The sequence below is a fragment of the Zootermopsis nevadensis genome, unplaced genomic scaffold, assembly GCF_977971745.1.
Source record: "Zootermopsis nevadensis isolate Lab colony 2312 unplaced genomic scaffold, Znev_1.0 Znev_ptg000008l, whole genome shotgun sequence".
NCBI lineage: Eukaryota > Metazoa > Arthropoda > Insecta > Blattodea > Termopsidae > Zootermopsis > Zootermopsis nevadensis.
Genome location: NW_028259140.1, coordinates 14296336 through 14315843, shown reverse-complemented (window position 1 = coordinate 14315843; position 19508 = coordinate 14296336). Strand labels below are relative to the sequence as shown.

The 19508-nt window shown below is 40.0% G+C and overlaps 1 protein-coding gene and 1 long non-coding RNA gene across 3 annotated transcripts in view; one reads left to right on the top strand and one right to left on the bottom strand.

The window, feature by feature from the left end:
- Positions 1 to 19508, bottom strand: part of LOC110839612 (kelch-like protein 10) — a 165206-nt gene that overhangs the window by 35199 nt on the left and 110499 nt on the right. The gene's annotated exons all lie outside the window — the stretch shown is intronic.
- On the top strand, positions 6448 to 17877 carry LOC147874478 (uncharacterized). Of its 2 annotated transcripts, none has more exons than XR_015534191.1 (3): positions 6448 to 9397; positions 10098 to 10141; positions 11015 to 17877. It is a non-coding gene; the product is annotated as an uncharacterized LOC147874478 (long non-coding RNA). The 2 variants fall into 2 exon arrangements; XR_015534190.1 differs by having other exon boundaries at positions 10098 to 12695; positions 15365 to 17877.

Sequence of the window (19508 nt, the reverse complement as noted above, 5' to 3'; positions counted from 1 at the left end):
CCCTCGGAACGCAAACGGCTATACCATGAACCAGACATTTGCGCAGGGGTTGTTGGACCAACAGTGACATTAACTTGTCAAAGCACATGAATTTGTCAATCTGTTTTGCCTTACCGTCGATCAATTTCACCCAAAGCAAAACTGTGCCGAGTGGCTGTAACATCAGCCTAGAAAGACATCAGGAAGGCTACGACAATTGACGAACCTTTTAATGTACCACAACTGATCCTTGCGTATTTATCGCAGATCGGATCATTTACCGACAATATGGGGAAAGAAACGGAGCTGCAAATTCCAACATTGCCTACCACAGTAGCTCAAGACTTTGGAGGTTACCACTCACACACGTCTTATTTGAAGAAGTACATTCACTGGGAGTAGCTGCAGATAAGGTTATGGAGGCAGCATCTACGGAAGAAGAACCCGTTGTAAACTTTCACGTTGGAATACCTGAAGGAGCGATAGTAACCAATAACTTAATTGGGAGGCATTATCCAATAGGTCCAAAACGCGTCGAGATACGACAAAGGTTAGCCGGCTTTGGGATCACACCCACAAGCTTTCCAGAATACATACCTAACACGAGATTTCACTTGAAATACGTGAAAAGCTTCTCAGATATAACTGGACAATATGAAACTTTTCGAAATGAAAAGGTAGTGCTCAAGAATTTAACGCATGCCGGAGGTGAAACTCAAGCGATAATCACCAGACCAACAAACGACCCGGAAGTTAATATACCTTGGAGAAACGCAACAGTTCAAACGACATCAGCTGCTTGCGACTCGACCGCTCACCTTGGAGCATCGTACATATTTGGATTCCAGCTGTACAAAGGAGGAGCAGCAGGACCAAATGCTACGGTGAGATCTGCAAGATGGTGCTGCGTGACACGAGATGAAGAATCTCCCAACCCATGGGTCATACATACCACATGGACGGGGATATAACAGAAATATAGGAAGAAATCTACCACCAGGAATTGGACCAGAAAGGTTTCGAGCTATATCCAAAAGACAACACATCGCATTAGACCAAGTAGTGCAACGCATGATTAAAACAAAGCGTTAAAACACTACAGTCGAAAACCGCAATGCAAACCAGAGAACAGGAGCGGACCTGATCACATGGAGTTTTTGTACCTTCAACATAAAATACAACTCTAACTCAGTCAAAAACTCATTATTGAGTACGTTCAGACCGCTTAATTCAAAATGTGCTATATAATTTAATTGAAAGGAGACGTTTTCTTCAATTTGAGTGTCACGCATCTTCATTCCTTTGACTACTTTGATTTGTTCAAACTCTGCCTCAGCAGTTTGTATTTGATTTTAAAGTTTTAGAACAAATACACGAGTGTATATATTAGAAGATTCATGATACACGCATATGCGTATGAACCATTAAAACCGCTATATATACGAAGTATTTGGAGCGGACCAGATGCCTATTAAGACCACAAATATAGTGGAGAAGCTTAATTTAAAACCGCGGTAAAAACGAGCTGTTTGAAACGGACCAGACAATTTTAGATATTAAATGAATTATTTAATTCATAAATATATATCACTATACATAACAAGTGTGCTCAGTCCTTTCATAACTAAGCCCCCTACAATGAACTGTAGTACTGAGGAAAACCTGAAAATTTCGATCCTAAGCGCATTGGCAAGAAGGCGCCGGCGCAGAGGAGGCTGGGGCCGAAATCACCACCGTCACGAGTGGATATGCCACAAACGCCACACCTCAGAAAAAATGAACCGATTACATCGGAAGCAATATTTGGGGTAGACAAAGTTTTGAGGCTAATTACAGTAAATTACCGGACATTTTCCGTCGAAGTATATAATAATATCGCAGTTGACGAAAAGCAACTAGATCGACGAATGGCAAAATAAGAGCTATCTTATTATGCCACCGCGATGCTGTGGTCGAAGCTTCTAGAGGTCAAGGCTAAACAGCCTAACCACGTCTTTTCAGCCCCCGCAGAGTATGACGGGAAGGGAGAGAACACAAGGGGCAGAAGTGGCAGAGAGGTGAAACTCAAGCGACAATCACCAGACCAACAAACGATCCGGAAGATAATATACCTAATATATAATAACATCTCAGTTGACGAAAAGCAACTAGATCGACGAATGGGAAAAGAAGAGCTATCTTATTATGCCACCGGGATGCTGTGGTTGAAGCTTCTAGAGGTCAAGGCTAAACACCCTAACCACGCACTTACAAGCGAGGAGAAGGCTATCTGCAAGGCGGCAGCAGAGGAAAACTTACTCTTTCATTGATGGAGTAGTAGATTTGTTTTATTGTCAGGGTAGGTATATAGCAGATAAAAAAGCAAAATATTTGCGGCATTTTGAGAGCCTCGTTGGTGAAATGTTTCAAAAGGAAAAACAAAGGTGGAATTTAAGTAAACGACAGAAAGAGATTGAAAGGTTATATCAATAACAATGTCAGTACATTTGTGTCATTTACAGCGCAGAATCCATTCAATAATAAGATTTATATTTTCTGGGCTGCAACACGAATTAGAAGGTTGCTGGAATATTCTTCTTCTGTGTTGGCAGTAGCAAAGACGGAGAACGTTACCGCGTTTCAATCCCAGGACCTTAGAATATCATCGGCAATCTATAATGGGTATTCAGACAATTATCATAATCCGTACGACAAGGACACCTCGCGAGAAACTTTGGTTACAGGGGAAACCAAAATTTCTGCTATGGAAGATAAAATGATCGATTCAATCAGAGATATGAATAGCCAGCCATCAGGACCACGCGATAACACAGAGTCACACACCACAAACGACTTCGCAGGGGGAGCAGACTCGGGGAGGTTTGCACTCTCAAGCCAACCCGTATGACTCCAGTGGAAAATCTACACACCAGACCAATCAAGGCGAGTACCGCGCATTAGCGGCAAACTAGGGAGGAATGACGTAGCGGACCGACCGCCAGGAATACAGGTCCAGTCATGAACCCGTGCCAACCTAAGAGACGGTGCAGCAGTGCCTGAAGAGAACCAAGTTTCAAACATTCGTTATGGAGGCTCGAATGAGGAAGGCAATGATAAAAGAGACAAACTTAAAGGGATATTTACACTGTCACATTACAGACCCCTCGGGACGCAAACGGCTAAACCATGAACCATGTGTGTGTGTGTGTGTGTGCTTACATGCACTTGCCCACATGTTTCTCATATGAAATAATTCTATTTTTGTTTTTGTGTTGCTGCAGAATCAACGAAAACCTGACAAGAACCAAATCAAATTCTCCCCAAAAAAACAAAAATCACCATCATCACATGCATTACTACGGGAAGAATTAAATCACAAAAAACAAGATCATGATTTACAAGATAAAAAAGCAAGACTGCAAATGGTTCTGGAAAAACGGAATCATCATCATCAGCAGCAGCAGCAGCCACAAGAAGGCCTGGCAAGTCCTCACAAACGGTTTCTAGCATCGTCTCGTGTTTTCAAAGCGAGATTCTACGATTTTAGTGAAATTTAGTGTCCGTACATAAGAAAATTCTCTTCTGTGTGTCTGTCTTGCACGCGCGTGCACTTTAAACCTAACTTCTGAACTTGAGTTTCTCATAAAATATACTGTTTTCTGCAAAACATAAAAACAGTAATGACCCACACACAAGAGCATTTTATATTAAGTATTGTGTAATCCTGAATAATGTTATAAAAGAGGCTAAAAAGCAGCATTACAGTAGACTTATAGCAAAATCAGACAATGAAATAAAAACAACATTTAACATAATAAATAGGGAGACAGGAAAAATATATTTATCAGATCAGATGCCATCTCTTCCAATAAACAATGAAAAAGTAAAGGATCCAGGAACAGTGGCTTCTGCCCAGGACAGGGTCCGGTGGAGGGCTTTGGTTAATTCGGTGATGAACCTTCGGGTTCGGTAAGCCATCTAGTCAGTTAGTTAGTTAGTTCGTTATTGTAAAATTTTAACTAAAGGGTTCTGTGTTTCAGCCACATCCAATGACACCACAAGAAGAAATAGAACAACTGAAAGACAAACTAGACAAAAAAGAAAACAAAAAACTAAGAGCAGAACTAATGGAACTACGAGGAGACGAGGTAAGTCATCACAAACGGGTTCTAGCATCATCTTGTGTTTTCAAAGCGAGACTCTTCGTTTTTAGTGAAATTTAGTGTCCGTGCATAAGAAAATTTTCTTCTGTGTGTCTGTCTTGCATGCTTGTGCACTTTAAACTTAACTTCTGAGCTTGAGATTCTCACAAAATATACTGTTTTCTGCAAAACATAAAAATTTGCTTCATATTGTGTTAAATAGATGCATATTTTATTACATTCCATGAATCCATAAGACAGTCGGATTAAAATATTTACACTGTCACATTACAGACCCCTCGGGACGCAAACGGCTATACCATGAACCAGACATTTGCGCAGGGGTTGTTGGACCAACAGTGACATTAACTTGTCAAAGCACATGAATTTGCCAATCTGGGGCTTGACCGATGTCACGGGATGATTTCGTACCACCTAAATTCGCGGACTGCCATAAGCAGAATGTGGTACAATCTCTGGCCGAGTTGGGTAGTATTTTGGTCTGAGAAACGTGCCAGAGCCACTCAGACTTCCGTTAGGCAGTTAAAGATGGTTACGCTAAATAATGGTTTATCGCTGGATATAAGATTTAGCCAGTTACGAACATTGCAAGCATGCCATAACTGAGCTACTATGGAGTCGTAGGATACAGTTACGTACGAGATGCGCGTTGTATCAGGACCGATACGATAAAGGGAAGGACAAGAGAATGTTGGTCCACTTTTTAAGATATCCAGTGTGGGGCGAGTTGTGTACCTAAGTCACACAGAGGATGAACGCAAGATACACATCGCCCTACTGATCCTCGTCATATCAGGCAATGCGAGAACCGCGCATTAGCGGGAAACTAGGGAGGAATCACATAATTGTGACTTGGTATCTCTTCTCCGCTGCTTCTGGAAATATTTAACTAGACTGGCAAATCTTCAGAAGCAGAAGCTGCTGTGGCAACTGAGACTGCAATAGAAACTCAGGGAGTAACCCTACCTCCTCCAGTTGTTGAGGTACACAGGATTAACAAAATGAATCCAAGGAAGAAGGTAAGTTCTCCCCCTTTAAATTATTTAAATTCGTTCTGTAGCATAAAATTTAATTTTTCATTATTGCCTCAGTATCTGTATCAGGGATTTATATGCTAAGTCTGCTGCAGAAACAGTGTAACCACAATATAGAGATAGAATTTCATGTACTTTCATCAGTGTTTCAGTGTGGCTTTACAGTAGGGCCCCGCTTTTCGGCGCTCCGCTTTATGGGGATCCGCTAATACGGCGCTCAACAGCTGAGTCAGAGAAGTGCGTCCGGCGCCATTTTCTCGTCGCTGATTCAGTCTGTTTACAACTTTTGTGTTCTCCGCGTCTCTCTGTATTTCTGGCAATTTTTCAAAGTTATTACATACAGTATATTTATATAATATTTTTGTGTTACTACAGTGTAATTACAATGGCGTCTAAGGGTAGTAGCGATAAAAAGAGGAGTCGTAAGCCTCTTATTTTAAATGCCAAGTTAGAGATGATTAAACTTCGTGAACAAGGCATGTCTATGGCTTCCGAAACATCACCAAAACGAATAAGATTCCTTGAAGAGTCAGATGATGAAGATGCGCCATCTCCTTCATCCTTCCTACTATAAGCATATCAATTTTCAAATTTATATTCACCAATCGCTATAAGCTGAGGACAATGTGTGTATTACTGATATTCATTTAACTTTCATATAGTTTTCTTAGGCGTAGGGCTATTGTGCACTTACTATATGATAGTGTAACATCTTATTAGGCTTTGATATGCATTTGCAAGTGAAATAAGGCAAAAGATCCGCTTTTCGGCGATTTTCGCTTTACGGCGGGGGTCTGGTCCCTAACCCGCCGTATAAGCGGTGCCCTACTGTATTGGAGTTGCTACTACCAGTATTTGTTTGGTCATGCAAGGGCCTCTCATTTAAAGTTAAAGTACCATACTTTCATGTAGTTACCCTTGAAGGTAGGAGATTTCAAGGCTTTAATGACAATTCAGTGCTAATGTGGATCCTTTTCCTATGTGGTGGCTGTGTTTGGAAATACAGCCTGCATCTACATAGTACAACCAATCAGAATCAGGAACTGCAATTAACTTGAAAAAGTTAGAAATCGCTACTGAATTTCTAAAAAAACTGTCTTATGTCATAAGTTCCCCTGTTACATAGTTTACAGACTAAATTACCAGTTGTTGATGTAAGGAGTTTGTCAGCAAAGGGAAACTGAAATGTTTCTTTTATCTTCATGTGCTGTGCTGTAAAAGCCTCAAATCCCACTTACTTTACGCAGTTCTTTATTGTGTTTGTACAGAGGAGCTTTATTAGTTCTGTGACAGCCCACTCTGAGTTCGAGTCTCGAGCAGGCGGACCGGAGATAGACTTAGACTGGACTTTTGGCGATTACTCCAGTTTATACGCAAGGAAAGGGGCCTAAGTTAGTTTTGTTTCGGTAGCGCCTTTCTTAATCGGAATTTATAATCAAATTGTATTGAATTTTCCCGAGTTGATGGTTAGGATCGCTAGTTCGTGCCACATCTGGGGGGGGGGGGAGACTTGTTTGTTCCACCGGGCGACTGCCTGGCGCCGGCTACGTGACTAGATGAATGCGTGATTTTACGATCGGTGGCTCGACTTGGTGGGATGAGTAAGTTCTTCCAGATGTGTTTTAGCCGTTAGAAGACTTAGGATAAATCAAGTCACCAACCACCAATGGGTTTAAAATAAGCTATCGGCGGCAAATTTGTAAGGTTAGGGTGATGTACCACTCAGCCAATGAGAACACTCTCTTCAGATTCAAAAGTCTTGGGGGAGTCTTGCTGAACGCGGTGTGTGTCCAGAAAGGGGCTTCCAAATCTGCAAGATGGAGCGGCGTGACACGAGATGAAGAATCTCCCAACCCATGGGTCATACATACATACCACATGGATGGGTATATAACAGAAATATAAGACGAAATCTACCACCAGGAATTGGAATGGAAAGATTTCGAGCTATATCCAAAAGACAACACATCGCATTAGACCAAGTAGTGCAACGCATGATTAAAACAAAGCGTTAAAACACTACAGTCGAAAACCGCAATGCAAACCAGAGAACAGGAGCGGACCTGATCACATGGAGTTTTTGTACCTTCAACATAAAATACAACTCTAACTCAGTCAAAAACTCATTATTGAGTACGTTCAGACCGCTTAATTCAAAATGTGCTATATAATTTAATTGAAAGGAGACGTTTTCTTCAATTTGAGTGTCACGCATCTTCATTCCTTTGACTACTTTGTTTTGTTCAAACTCTGCCTCAGCAGTTTGTATTTGATTTTAAAGTTTTAGACCAAATACATGAGTGTACATATTAGAAGATTCATGATACACGCATATGCGTATGAACCATTAAAACCGCTATATAAACGAAGTATTTGGAGCGGACCAGATGCCTATTAAGACCACAAATATAGTGGAGAAGCTTAATTTAAAACCGCGGTAAAAACGAGCTGTTTGAAACGGATCAGACAATTTTAGATATTAAATGAATGAATTAATTCATAAATATATCGCTATACATAACAAGCGTGCTCAGTCCTTTCATAACTAAGCCCCCTACAATGAACTGTAGCATTGTATTGTATAATAAACAAAACAGACCGTAACTGATGATAACCTGAAAATTTCGATCCTAAGCGCATTGGCAAGAAGGCGCCGGCGCAGAGGAGGCTGGGGCCGAAATCACCACCGTCACGAGTGGATATGCCACAAACGCCACACCTCAGAAAAATTAACCGATTATATCCGAAGCAATATTTGGGGTAGACAAAGTTTTGAGGCTAATTACAGTATATTACCGGACATTTTCCGTCGAAGTATATAATAATATCGCAGTTGACGAAAAGCAACTAGATCGACGAATGGCAAAATAAGAGCTATCTTATTATGCCACCGCGATGCTGTGGTCGAAGCTTCTAGAGGTCAAGGCTAAACACCCTAACCACGTCTTTTCAGCCCCCGCAGAGTATGACGGGAAGGGAGAGAACACAAGGGGCAGAAGTGGCAGAGAGGTGAAACTCAAGCGACAATCACCAGACCAACAAACGATCCGGAAGATAATATACCTAATATATAATAACATCTCAGTTGACGAAAAGCAACTAGATCGACGAATGGGAAAAGAAGAGCTATCTTATTATGCCACCGGGATGCTGTGGTTGAAGCTTCTAGAGGTCAAGACTAAACACCCTAACCACGCACTTACAAGCGAGGAGAAGGCTATCTGCAAGGCGGCAGCAGAGGAAAACTTACTCTTTCATTGATGGAGTAGTAGATTTGTTTTATTGTCAGGGTAGGTATATAGCAGATAAAAAAGCAAAATATTTGCGGCATTTTGAGAGCCTCGTTGGTGAAATGTTTCAAAAGGAAAAACAAAGGTGGAATTTAAGTAAACGACAGAAAGAGATTGAAAGGTTATATCAATAACAATGTCAGTACATTTGTGTCATTTACAGCGCAGAATCCATTCAATAATAAGATTTATATTTTCTGGGCTGCAACACGAATTAGAAGGTTGCTGGAATATTCTTCTTCTGTGTTGGCAGTAACAAAGACGGAGAACGTTACCGGAGTTCAATCCCAGGACCTCAGAATATCATCCGCAATCTATAATGGATATTCAGACAATTATCATAATCCGTACGAGAAGAAGAGACAAGGAGAAACTTTGGTTACAGGAGAAACCAAAATTTCTGCTATGGAAGATAAAATGATCGATTCAATCAGAGATATGAATAGCCAGCCATCAGGACCACGCGATAACACAAAGTCACACACCACAAACGACGTCGCAGGGGGAGCAGACTCGGGGAGGTTTGCACTCTCAAGCCAACCCTTATGACTCCAGTGGAAAATCTACACACCAGACCAATCAAGGCGAGTACCGCGCATTAGCGGCAAACTAGGGAGGAATGACGTAGCGGACCGACCGCCAGGAATACAGGTCCAGTCATGAACCCGTGCCAACCTAAGAGACGGTGCAGCAGTGCCTGAAGAGAACCAAGTTCCAAACATTCGTTATGGAGGCTCGAATGAGGAAGGCAATGACATCACAGTGAACATGATACAAGAACCCAATCAGATTCTCCCCAAGAAAACAACCACCACCATCATCACATGCATTACTACTGCAAGAATTAAATCACAAAAAACAAGATCATGATTTACAAGATAAAAAAGCAAGACTGCAAATGGTTCTGGAAAAACGGAATCAGCAGCAGCAGCAGCAGCCACAAGAAGGCCTGGTAAGTCCTCACAAACGGGTTCTAGCATCGTCTCGTGTTTTCAAAGCGAGATTCTGCGACCTTGAACGCTCTATGAAATTATTTGCCGCGATGATCCCGCGTCCCTGTGATTCAATTCTGAAACTGGTGGCAGCAAGCCAAATATTAATCCAAGCCAACCAACGCAAGTTAAAGTTCACTTAAAGATTAATTAACAAAACTTTATTGCATACAATATTTTATATATTAAATATACAGTAACAATGGCAAATCAAATTAAGAAGGTCAATTCTGTCGATGAGATCAGAAGGATGGCACCAGGATAATTCTGATCCATCGAGAAAAGCTCAACAAATTTTTCAAAATTGCCGGACCTGGCAGCAGAAGTGTATGCATCGTTTCAGCCCCACGTGAAGCAATTAGATAGGACTCTCAACAGAGAGGAATTTTCTTACTATACAACAGCTACATGCCTACATGAGCAGAAATTCCCGGATTAACCTCATAAACATCAACATCATCGAGAGGGCTGCGACCGAGCCGGGCAACTCCAACAGCAGAGAGGAGTGGGACGGTTACACCTCTGTGCCTAATCTCATGCCATGAAGTCCGTAGTTACAAGTTTGAAAATTAAGAAATAAATACTGCAGGAATGTTGCAGTGTTGGCATTTGTCTGTTCCCCTTTCAGAACTTTGTCTAACAACTGACATTCTCTTACAGGACAATGTTTGGCGTTGGGTAAGGAGAGTTATGAATGCAATATGGTAAGTAGTTGCTTTTTCAGATATATATGTTTGTGAGGAGGAGAGCAATGTGAAATGAAACGGCTTAATGTTAATCTAAGCAAACTGCAGAGAACAGGTAAATTTTCCTGTAGTAAGGTGATTTCTGTGACAGTATATCAGTGACTTATTCACTTTATCTTATTCGTTTTTATTCAAGGTTGTACGTTTATAATATTTCTCAAAAAATATCATGCTCTTCCCTTTCCATTTTATATCTTCTTATGAGCATGTTGTATAAAATTGGTGACTTAAATAGGATGATATTGGATGTGTACAAAATTATGTTCAACTTGCAGCTTTGTCAAGAATCTCAAATTTTGTCCAGTGCATATTTGAATACAAAAAATCCCATTACAAATAGGCTGCATTCAAAATATTCTTGTACCAGAAGATGTAAGTCAATTGAAATCAGCTGATGATAGAGGAGCTTGGGCTTTAATTTAACAAATTAAAATTAAATAAATATATTAATATATGCATCTTTATCATGTTGTTAAATTGTCGTCTTATGCCCATTCGCGGTATGTGCAGTGATAAACCCAGTGTGGTGAACAGCTGTCACTGCTGGAACATGCTTAATCATTGCAAATGGAAAGAAAAGGTTTCTGCATTAACAGGAATCGAACTAGGTGAATGATGCTTCTGGTACTATCATACCCTTTTCTATCAAGTAAGCATTTGCTTCTTAGTAAGATGTGAATTAAAAGTGATAAAAGTGCACAAAGAAACAAATATTCAAAATTACATTCTGCCAATTATCATATAAGTATTTTGTAAACTGAACTTCCTTTGTAACTAAACATATTGACATCTTGTTTCATGTAACACCAGTACTTTTTCGTGTCTTTTCAGCCCACGCAGAGTACCACCGGTAGGGAGAGTGCATGAAGTTTAACGCAGTCATAAACACCAAACATTTGCAAACCAGAACACATTCTGTGAAATATGATTGACTTTTTTTGTGAAGTAATAAAACATGTCTGCCAGTGTGCAGAAACTGACAATGCAAGAATAACTAATGTCCCTCAAGGTGATGATTGCAAAAATAGAGGGCTACATTTTTCTAAATATTCAGTTATTGGCTGAAGTATGTTGTATGCAGAAATCATGCTCATAATTAGAAGCCACAGAAGAAGAAGACTCTTCGGATAATAGAAAGACTTGCATATCTCACAAGAATATGCGCACCCCTCCAATGCATTGACTCATTGGATTGTTCTATTAAAGAATAGAATTTATGTCACAGAAATTCAGTGTAGTCAATAATGAGATTGCGCTGGTGAAGGGATCATTTATGATATACATTTAAAGTGTTCTGTGATTTTAAATGTAAGTGCAATAAACACTTTTTCTTATTTTTATCCTAGAACACGCACACAAAGTTTGTAAACATACTTCTGACTCACCCTGTTTATACATATTATAATTATGATTGTTAGTCTTCCAGGTGAGTGTGGAGCCTCTCATAGGGTTGTAACAAATGGGTTAATTTGTAACTGTGCAAGCATCGGTTCCAGTTTATCAGATAGAAGCATGCCATGGAACTGCATGTCTTGTAAATACCAGAAGCATGCAGAGCATCAGGAGGGGAAAATCAGAGCACCTCGAGCAGCATCTAAAGGCAAGCTAATGAAGAGATTAGTAGATTGAAAGCTGGAAATGTAGTAGGGAGCAGGGTAAGATAGAAACTTGGACTAAACCAAAGAACTCAAAATGTAGATGCTGCTTGAGTTAACCTGAACAAGAGATTCAGTGTTCTGGAAACAGACACACACTGGATGTTAGTCAGCAAAGCCCAGTTTCATTGAAGCACGAGGGCAGGGAAGTTACAAAGGAAAAGGAAGATCTTATTACTCAGAAGCAGTCTTGGGAGGGATATTGGATCTACCGTTAAAGAAAATCTGGACACTCAATTTGATATAGTTAGTGTTTTTAAGCCTAATGCTCCTCCTGCAAATGTCGTTGAGGACCTGGGGAAGCCTGGTAAAGGCCTTACCAAGCAAGATCATTTTGTTATAGTGGGAGGGCCAGGTAAAAAAAGCCTGGATAGAAATCACTGTTACCCAGTAGAAGAGGATGTCATCTTCATTGCAGAGAGGACAACCAACAGAAATGTGGGACTTGTCAACCTCTTCAGCAGGCAAGACAAGCCGTGGATGAACGACAGGGTTAGGAGAGTCAATATTCGGCTTCATCGGGCCCTGATGGGGCATGACTTCGCTCACATTGGTGTCACTGACACAGCTTGTCTTGTTGAGCGGTGATTGCACAACACATGACCTAAACCTAAATTCTTTGGTCAAAAGGAGGCTGACCCATCTGATTGCTGGGAGTGTATGTTATTGCAGATCTTGACCACAGGGATTAAAATATTTACACTTTTATATTTCAGTGTATTCAACGGACCATTACAGTGACAGAAGAAATATCTATATTTATGAGTTACGTGGCAGGAATATGTTTTGTATCAACACCTACTAGCGACATCACTATAGCCTTTCTGTCGCTGTTATGCACATGCATATTTCTGCAGGTATGTGACTCGTAGGCTTAGGTTTCTCTGTTCATGAGAAGTTACATTGCTTACATGCACATTCCGTTCCTGCAACGCATCGCTTAAACCTTGAACGCTCTATGAAATTATTTGCCGCGATGATCCTGCGACCCAGTGATACAATTCTGAAACTGGTGGCAGCAAGCCAAATATTAATCCAAGCCAACCAACGCACGTTAAAGTTCACTTAGGTCCAAAACGTGTTGAGATACGACAACGGTTAGCCGGCTTTGGGATCACACCCACAAGCTTTCCAGAACACATACCTCACACGAGATTTCACTTGAAATACGTGAAAAGCTTGTCAGATATAACTGGACAATTTGAAACTTTTCAAAATTAAAAGGTAGTGCTCAAGAATTTAACGCATGCCAGAGAAAAAACTCAAGCGATAATCACCAGACCAACAAACGACCCGGAAGTTAATATACCTTGGAGAAACGCAACAGTTCAACCGACATCAGCTGCTTGCGACTCGACCGCTCACCTTGGAGCATCGCACATATTTGAATTCCAGCTGGACAAAGGAGGAGGAGCAGGACCAAATGCTACGGTGAGATCTGCAAGATGGTGCTGCGTGACACGAGATGAAGAATCTCCCAACCCATGGGTCATTCATACCACATGGATGGGGATATAATAGAAATATAAGAAGAAATCTACCACCAGGAATTGGACCAGAAAGGTTTCGAGCTATATCCAAAAGACAACACATCGCATTAGACCAAGTAGTGCAACGCATGATTAAAACAAAGCGTTAAAACACTACAGTCTAAAACCGGAATACAAACCAGAGAACAGGAGCGGACCTGATCACATGGAGTTTATCTTAGCTTCCTGGAGTTTATAACCAACTACAAGTCATTTTCGGGACATGGCTGTAGGTAGAGACAACGCCACACCGAGTTCAGATCAATTTCTGATCGTATTCCTGGCGCATCACTGTGTTGGAGGATGTGGAAATTGTAATTTCAAATGCGTTTGGTCCTGACGGAAGAGCAGGGAATGGAGTGATCATAGATACATTAAATCGCGTGGTGGAGTGTTTAGAGAGCACAAACTCTGTCATTGATGGAGTACTAGATGGGTTTTATTATGTCAGGGTAAGTATATAGCAGATAAAAAAGCAATACCAGTAAACAAAGATTTGGACACTTAGAATTGTAACTAACCTCATTCTACAGATTTGGGTTGCCATCCTTTGGCATTTGAATCCAGTTGACATCTTTATTATGGGTCTGTGGAATGCATTTTAATGTTATTATTCTATTTATGCTACTTTATTCAAAGTTGCGTCCTCCCTTGAGGTTATGTAACTAAAAGTTTGCATGCTTTTATGCATTTCTAGTTTTCTCTTACATCTCGCCTTTCTTGATTGTCACCTGAACAAAGTTAAGTGAACAGAACAAATTATGAAGTTTGCTGTAACATCCTTTCCACTCTCTTATGATCCTCTTAGTTACCAGATATTCTCAGCACTTTGTTATAATTATCTATTTGTAGTTCACAGAATCCCTTAGGGGGTTGCTAGTCCCCCACCGAGCGCCTCCCCAGGTTGCGGATAGGGGAATGCTTCCCAGATATGGGTGGTACCGGGGAAATCAAATACCCGGGGCGGACAAAAACTAGCATAGCGGAGGGCAGCAGCGATCACTATTACCAGCTTGGAAGTGTAAAGGAAATGATCCGGTACCTGTTCGAGGCTGGATTACCACAAGCATGGCTGGAGCAGCTTCAATGGTTGTGGTACTGCGATGTGGAAAGCAAATGGAAAAACTACCACATTAATTTTTTCCAGGACAGCTTCTGCCCAACAGAAGCAGTCACAATATGCACGATGCTTTCTCCAGAGACAAAACAACCCAGTTGAGATAACATGCATTCATAATACGAAGGGTTGCCAACTGAACCACAGACATCATAGGTTAGGAAACTAGTGAATTGAGAATTCGCCGGAAGAGAAGTTGATGGATAATTGTCCAACCGTAAACGTGTTTACGGTATGAAAGGGGCTTTGCCGACTGTTGGTACACGCAACACTTTTGTGAGCTTCGGAGAGGTGGACGTACGTGCGGAGGTGGAAGTGATTTGTAAGAGGATTGTGGAATTTAATGAAGTGGCTGACTGGTTTGCTACGAACTGGCTGCGACAACAAATGAGACTGTCGTTACCTACCGAGTAGCAGAGCTAAGCAAATATCCCTCAGATATCCCCAAGACCCAACACATCCCACAAGCTACACAAGATCCGGGTTAGACTGCAGTGTGTGACCAGCCAAAACATAGCGAACGCTCATCTTCCAGGCCGTGGAGACGAACGGTTACACTGTGACCTTAAGCCTAAAATCAAACAAGTCGTATACGGTAAAATTATAGGCAAGAAACCGCAAATTTCATCAAGATACTCTGTCTTGTCTTAAATGTTCTGCCTGTTTGGCTGACAGAGTTCATAGGGCATGCTAAAGAAGTTACGTGGTGTACAAGGCGCTGTTAAAGATTCACGTAATTTTTAAAAGTGACCCTAGCTAAATACTTATACTTGAAGCATCGCTTGCAATAATTTCTCTAATTAAAATTAATATTAAGAAATATATTTTTATGTAGGTCATGGATGTAGAACTATACAACCTATGCCATTTCTTGTTGCAGGTAGATGAAACACAGGAGAAAAAGAAGGGCAAGAAAGAAAAGAAGAAGGACAGCAACAGAAAGAGGATGCACGATGAATGATATGGTCTAGCGTTTGATGTCTTTGTGATCATATCAAATCTACTTGTCTGCGTGGAACCCGCTCAAATACATATAGAAGGCGTTCTTGCGGCACGTGTAGTATCCCATGTATACACGGATCACCATAGTAAGCAAGCAGCCTGCAGACTTAAATGTCTCTACGAGTCGCACTCAGACGGCGACCCGCGAGTTGCAAACCCCACATGGTAACGAGGATAATTAAGAGCAAGGTTGCAGTTGAACTCGAAACCATTGCTTAGGCACAGTTCTGCTAGTGTTAGCAAATTTCAGTGATGAGGAATTATCGCTGACAAAGGCCACAGTTTTGGGTGTAGCCCATGTGGAATCTGAAAAACTTCTCGTCTCGATTAACGAGGGAGAAAATGACTGTACTTGTTCGGAACAAACGTTAGTAGCCAACGAAAATAATGGGAACATGAACTCCAAATTTCAACGCTATCTTGATGTTTTGTTCCGGGCCACAGGTTTGTCAGGTACTCATTCAATCACGACGATGGTGGGTCCCTGTCGCCTGGACACCCATTACTGAAAGTGTGGAGGAGGGTTCTAATAGTTATTTACTTTTCATTAAATTATTTGAAATCATTGTTAGCATTATTAATTCAATATTATTCATTGTTAATAGTTTTCAATTAAAAGGGTGTACCCATTAGTAAATTTTAGTTCTCAAATTTTATTCTACTGTACCACAATAAAAGGAGAGTATCCCAAGTACCCTGCAAGAACCAAAAGGTTGAGAACTTCTGTATCAGAATCACTACCTTCTGAATAAACTCTCTGCTATGTGCAAAGTTTTAAAGTAAAAGAGAACTAATGCCAACACAACAAGGTTCTAAGATTGATGACAGAAATGAGAAATAACAGTAAGAACTGATGATTAATAAGATGATGAGTGTTGACCCTAAGCTGGTTTATAAAATGAATATAAATAAAAAATTGACAATTAGAGTGATGAAGAGGCAGGTTAGCTCAGTCAGTGTTTTGTCTGACTTTTAACTGAAGGACTGGGCTTCAATTCCCAGCAGGGGCAAAAGATTTTTATTTTGGCCTCCTGTGTGTGCAGACCAGCTCTGGGGCTCCTACCAATGGGTACCTAACCTAACCTTGCATAACTTTAAATCAACATTTTTTCAGGTATTGAGAATGGTTTGGGTTCAGAAGAAAGATGTTTGCACAATTATTTCTTTCTTTCAGAAGCTTTCGAATTATTTTTAAATATTATTATTTCTATTTTATTAATTGTAAATAGTTTTTAAGATTCTTTTAAGTTTTGTTTAACTTTATATGAACCTGTAGCCTCAGTTATAAAGCATCATGCAAAGATATCAGTTCAAGACTCTACGTAGACAGGACAATGAATTGGATTAAACTTGGCTAGGATATATGGTCTAATGTAAGGATTCTCTAGTGACGGTAATGCAGACATTTTACCTGGACAGTTTGTGACTTTGTACAGTTGACACCGTAATGTAAGACGTATAAATTTATTTGTAATACTATTCAGGTGTGTACCTACAATTAGCTGTACGTCATGTATTCAATCTACAAATTAGTATTTCCAATGGCATGTCTGCATATTAACTAATGCCTTTAAGAAAACTCTAAAGCATCACCTTGGAGCAGTAGTATTGACTTTGTACCCAAGAAAACAAAAGATGGAGGCATTAAATATAGAGCATTGAATGCTGTAACAAAACCAGATGCTTACCCTACACCTAACATTTTGGATACTTTAGATTCATTAGGAAACAGTAGAATTTTCTGTGGTAGACATGGCTTCAGGATATCATCAGATCAAGGTAAAGCCAGAGGATGAAGAGAAAACAGCATTTCCTTGTCATAAGGGACACTGTCAGTTCATTAAGATGCCATTTGGTTTAAATAATGCTACAGCAACGTATCAACGATGCATGGATTCCATATTCGATTGTTTAGCTTATCTAGATGACCTTACATGCTATTCAGCAACCGTGGATGAACATGTCTGTAAACTAAGAAATATATTTCAGAAATTAGAACAAGCTCATTTTAAAATTCAATCTGATAAATGTGTTTTCGGAACTGATTCAGTTGAGTAATTATTACATATAGCGACTAGGGATGGAGTTAAACCAGATCCTAGAAAGATTCACACTATTCAAGCACATCCTGCACCAGAAACTATTACAGACGTAAGATCATTTCCTGCATTAACATGCTATTACCGGTGACATGTTAACATTTTTTGCAGAACTAGCAACACCACTCACAGGAGAATAATAGAGAACAGTCATTAGAAAGTAGCCCTACACGTTAAAATTCAAACGATACAAATTACACACCAGGTACATGGTATCTCTGAGGAAGAAATCATTACTAGAAGATAACACATCTCAAAATTCACCAAATGATATTCCGTACGCATTGCGTTCAAGTTCAGCCAGAACACTAGAGGACTTGAGCAAGTAAGAACTTACAATATTTCATGCAGTGAATTTCCATTACTTGGTTGTTCCACTATTGACAAATTAGGTAAAGATCTTTGTGATCCATTCATTATTTTCAGTTAATTTTTCAATGTTTCGGTGGTGAAACTAGCATAAACATTTACAAGAAATTATTTAGGAATGTGTTGAATTTTGAATCTACATCAAGGCTGTTCATTACCGAGTCCCAATTTTCATTTGATGTGTTACAATACATTCTTTGACAGTGTCTTCAGTTGTGAATCTGATTCATATGCTGTACTTATGATAACTGGAGATCGACTTTTTTATTATTAATAGGGAACAGTCATTAGAAAGTAGCCCTACACGTGAAAATTTAAAAAACGATTCAAATTGCACACCAGGTACACGATATCTCTGAGGAAGAAATCATTACTAGAAGATAACACATCTCAAAATTCACCAAATGATATTCCATATGCATTGCGTTCAAGATCAGCCAGAACACTAGAGGAAGAACAAAACACCAGTCTTGAGCCAAAAGAAACCCAGAACTTCAGGACAGCCACAGACTTTAGAAGCCGAGACACCAACTTCCGCTAATGAAATTGGTAATGCTTAGAGTGATACTCAAAATATGCCAAACATACCGTCTCATCCTCGCAATTTACAAAATCGAACCAACTTATTTAAATTATTAAGATTATTTAAGCTAATTAATAAAATATTACGTGATGTTAACACCATGCATTAAAAGAGGAACTTTTTAACTAGAGAAAAGACCAAAGTATTAAAACCCAAGTTACACATGCAGATTGCACCAACTCCAGTTAATTCAATGTAACAGACATATATCATAAAAGGTTTACCTATATGTTCAAAAATAGATCCAGACCCGTACAACAAGGGACTAATATTTATGAAGGATAGAAATATTCTTCTGACAGGAGTTAAATGGACCATTGCTGTAAACATTGCGCTAGATGAATACCAACTTAAAAATATTAAATTTGCTTTACCCAAATTCAAAGGAATACTGAAAAATACCGTAGCTCCAACAACCAAAATTTTGATATTCATTGGGAAGAAAGTACTCATCGATTAAAAAGAGGATTAATTTAGTAGGATATGGACTTAAGTAATCTGAGTGATTACTCGGTCTGTTATGAACTGGCCGTGACACCAAATGAGACTTAGTACATGCCTACAGATTAGCTACGCTAATCAAGAATCCCTGAGACAACCCATCAAAAACCACACATATGCCACCAGCTACGTCACTTTCCGGGATGGAACGTTGTGTGCGAAAACCACGTCGTAGCGGACGCAGCGATATACCCAACAGAGGAAACGACTGGCTACAATACCATAGAGAATATCACTCTTCAATCTAACCATGGACTGTTGTGAGACCGAAAGCAACACGCTTAAAGTGGATTCCATTTCAATAAAATGCCAGTAAAGAACATACACGGATTAATTAACATTAGCCAGCCATAAGGTAGATGAACTATAAAAATTGATAAAGGAACAAGAATGGAAATGCTAAAACCCAACAGTTAAGCATAATCGCGAATGCTGGATCAGTAACGTTAGGCCTACTTATTTGTATATTG